At 38.2% G+C, this 4,044-nt stretch overlaps 1 protein-coding gene across 1 annotated transcript in view; it reads right to left on the bottom strand.

Moving 5' to 3' along the window:
* Nucleotides 1-3,674, bottom strand: part of LOC143289151 (uncharacterized) — a 67,957-nt gene extending 64,283 nt beyond the window's left edge. Inside the window, exon 1 of the mRNA XM_076598048.1 lies at nt 3,452-3,674. The gene's annotated coding sequence lies outside the window, so the exon portion shown is untranslated. The remainder of the gene's footprint in view (nt 1-3,451) is intronic.
* Between the last annotated feature and the right edge of the window lie 370 nt (nt 3,675-4,044).

Raw genomic sequence — 4,044 nt, 5'->3', positions numbered from 1 at the left:
TTAGTTCAGAATTCACTGGTCAAAGACATCAGAGTTGATCGCAGTCTGAATGCTTTAAACAGAAAGATAGACATATTGGAATGATCTGTTCGTACCCGGAAGCCATGGGTTACGCTAATCTGAGCTGAGTGGGAATTTCAAGTTATAGAATTTAGGTGGTATGTATTTAGTTATTAAGACATGCAGGACAGGGCAAATTAGAACGAAATGTATTTCTTTCTTTTTTTTTCCCCTCGCTGCAAAGTCTGCACATCAGATCAGTTGCATTATGTGTTACTTATCGGTAATAGTGTACTGATATATAAGAAATACCAAGTCTGAATCTTGCCACTGAATACGTCAGGTGTCGATCTTTGTTTAAATGTAAATACGTTTTGAGAACCGGTACACTGCATAATGTTCTGTAAACATTAAATCTCTCGCTATTACTAAAATCAAAACTCTATTCCTGCCGATAAAGAGAGAGAGAGAGAGAGAGAGAGAGAGAGAGAGAGGGGGGAGCGACATATTTGTAAGTGCTCAGTCTTCGATATATTCAAACTTTACTGTTCTTCGGCGATTGTTTTTTGTTCGTTTATCTGCTTGTGTTTTTTGTTTGTTTAATTTTTGTTGTTTTGTTTTTTGTGTGTGTTTTTGTGGCTTTTTTTTTTTTTTTTTTTTTTTGGGGGGGGGGGGGGGGTCTTCTTCTTCTTGTTGTTGTCTTCTTCTTGTTGTTTTTATTCTTTTATTGTTTGTATTGGGTTTACATACGTAAAATGTTCTGTGTTAAATCAGTGTGGTTTGATGTGTTTTAAATTTTCAAACAAGTACGTGTCGAGAGTCTTTTTTTCACACTGGTAAGTGTTCTTGATATACACAAAATGTTCTTCAGAATAGATGTGTGTCAATGTAAATTCATAATTCTGTCAATGTGATTTCTTGATTAATTATATATGTGCCGGCATGTCTTTTTAATGTATACTGTTTGTATTATGAGCATGAGCAAAACGACCACATGTGAATTTCTCTTCGGAGACTAATAAACGTGACATTACAACTATGATCAAAAACCGCTTAATTCATTCCCTGCTAATTACCTTATAACAGGTAATGACTGGCGAGAGATTTCCCTACTGATTACAGCTATACACTGATTACCGCCATAGCTGAATTTGATGCACTGGTGACTCAAACACGGGAGTGCATTGCTGGCCTAAAGGACTGGATGACTCTCAACAAGCTGCAACTAAATGATAATAAGACTGAATTTATGATAACCTTTCCAAAGAAGTTTCGTCAACATCCTTCCTTTCCTGACTCTGTTCTGATCAATAGCACACCTGTTTCACTTTCTCCTTCTGTTCGCAGTCTTGGTGTAATCCTAGACCAGTCTCTTTCCTTCCAACAGCACATTTCGAAAATCTGTAAAGGTGCCTATTTGGAACTACGTAGAATCAGCTCTATCCGCCACTATCTCTCAACCGATGCAACCAAGACACTTGTATGCTCTCTGGTTCTCTCAAGATTGGATCACTGCAACTCTCTTTTGCCGGCCGGCCTTCCCAAATATCTATTAGACAGACTCCAACGAATTCAGAATAACGCTGCCAGACTCATTTGCAGAGCTTCTAAATTTGACCATGTTTCTCCTCTCCTTCAGTCTCTCCACTGGTTGCCTGTTTCTGATCGAATAGACTATAAGTTATCCACTCTGACCTTTTCTGCAGTCAACGGATCTGGCCCCGGCCAAGTATCTTTCTGAACTCCTCCATAAAAATTATCTATACCCTGTCTCGCCAGCTCCGTTCTTCCTCTGACACTCGACTTCTCAGAATACCTCACGTCAGAAGTAAGAACTATGGACACTGACAGATCGTCTTCTTTTCAATCGCCAAAGACGTGGAACAAGCTCCCTGATAACCTCCGTCATTCTGATTCCTTCGCATCTTATAAATCTCGTCTCAAAACTCACCTTTTTCCTCAGCAATAAGTTCAATTGTGGCAGGTCCACTTCCTTTGCGTTAACTGTGTTTGACTATGTGTGTATACATAATTATGCATGTGTACATAACAACATGTGTGTATATGAATGCGTATAGTGTGTACGTGTGTTTATGTAAATTTGTGCCTGCTTATGTGTGTGTATATGTTAGGGTAGCTGTTAGATACACATGTATGTTAAAATGTACGTATGCATTGTGTGTGTGTGTGTGTGTGTGTGTGTGTGTGTGTGTGTGTGTAGTCACATTTTGGTGTATGTAACATTGATGTTATGTGTTTTGTTAACAAAATCGTTTTTGTAAAGCACCTAGAGCAGATTTCTGGATAGTGTGCTATATATATATATAAGTATCCATTATTATTATTATTATAAAACACGTTCTGACATTCAAAATTTTCCACGCCTCATACAGATGGAAATGGACAATGCTGATTGGGTCTCCTGTCTTGCCTCATTAGCATAGCAGAACATCAGACCACTGGTATTCGCCAATCTTTGTTTGTCACTGATGTTTCACGCAATTTTTATTCCAACCTGGACTGAGTGATTCCACGTGTGACAATGGCCATGAATAGTGCAGACTTCACCTATACAAATTCTATACCACCCTCACATTTTACGTCATGAAAAAAAATATCTTTTTTTTTTTTTTTTACCTCCTGCTGTACAGAAGGTATTTTAGAAGTTTGAGTTATGAAACATTGTGCTGTCTTTATTTGATACCTCAACAATTGTGTGTCCAAATTTCATGACTGTGTTTATTTGTTGTTGTTGTTGTTTTTACAATTTAAAAATATATATAGAAACGGCCAGTACACAGAGGAACGCGAGCTTACTGACAAATCGCTCAGTGGGGAGCAAGTTTTAAGCACAAGTAAGAAAATGATAGAGAAGTAGCAAATATATAGCCGCTAAGTAGCGAAAAACATAACGAAAGAAGACAAAACAGAACTTAGATAAGAAGAATTAGAACAAACAACAACAAAAAAAGAAAAAAAAAAGAAAAGAAAAATTACTGCATCAAAAGCACAACGAGGAAAAAACAAACAAAAAAAAACCAAAAAAAAAAAAAAAAAAAAAAACCAGCCTGAGAAGTGTGAACCACGAGGAAGTAACGACTTTCATTTCTCATTTATGAATCATTTTCAATCTAGTACAGTCAACAACAACATCAAATGAAACTGGATAAAAAGAAAGAAAGTCACAAAGAATGAAAGATCACAACTCAATTCACATAGCACATACGAAAATAACCAGCCTCTTATTCATAAAACCTGCAACACAAAAACAAACACAACTGCACACTCAGTCACTCATCCACGCAAACATTTTTCTTCGGACAAAAAAGTAACAAACATGTCTGTTGGTAACAACCCTGCTACAAACTAACTACCATTCAGAAGACTACGATGAAGTAATAAGCAACAAACAACAGCTACTAGCAACAGCTACAACACAACATAAACTTACTTGTCGCCGCAAAATTCTGGAACTGGCGAAAAATAAAATCACTTCTGAAATCGTCGAAACTGTGCGCGATGAAAGCCGCGAAGACCGATTGCGAACAAAGTTGAAGACCAACTGTGCGCAAGAACGATAACTCCAGCCACCACCCGGTAGAGAGCAGACGTCAACTTCGCTCGCGAAGGAAAACTTGGGGCAAGAAATAGTTCCCCCAGACAGGAGCGACGCAGGCGCTTGAAGTGAGTTCACATCGCGAAGGGCTGCTGGTTTAAATAGCAGAAGCGAAACGGCGTTGTTGAGATAGTGATTGATGTTCGGGTGTTTTTTTTCTTTCTGTTTTTGTGAAGGTTTTGTTAATGTTGTTGTTGTTGTTGTTGGATTGAAGCAACACGTGACTTTGTAATTTGAATAATAATGCTGGGGTATTCCATGGATCTCGGTTCTTTTACACTTCTTGTTTCTCTGTCTCTTGCTATCCAGACTGAATCTGTCTCTGATTTCTCTCTCCCCCCCCCCCTCTCTCTCTCTCTCTATCTATCTCTATCTCTCTCATTCTGTACTTTGTCTATGTCTCTGTCTGTCTCAATGTGTCTGTCTAT

The sequence above is a fragment of the Babylonia areolata genome, chromosome 13 (genome assembly GCF_041734735.1).
Source record: "Babylonia areolata isolate BAREFJ2019XMU chromosome 13, ASM4173473v1, whole genome shotgun sequence".
NCBI classification, from domain to species: Eukaryota; Metazoa; Mollusca; class Gastropoda; order Neogastropoda; family Buccinidae; genus Babylonia; species Babylonia areolata.
The sequence above is the reverse complement of the archived record's forward strand: the minus strand, read 5'-3'. Positions and strand labels throughout refer to the sequence as shown.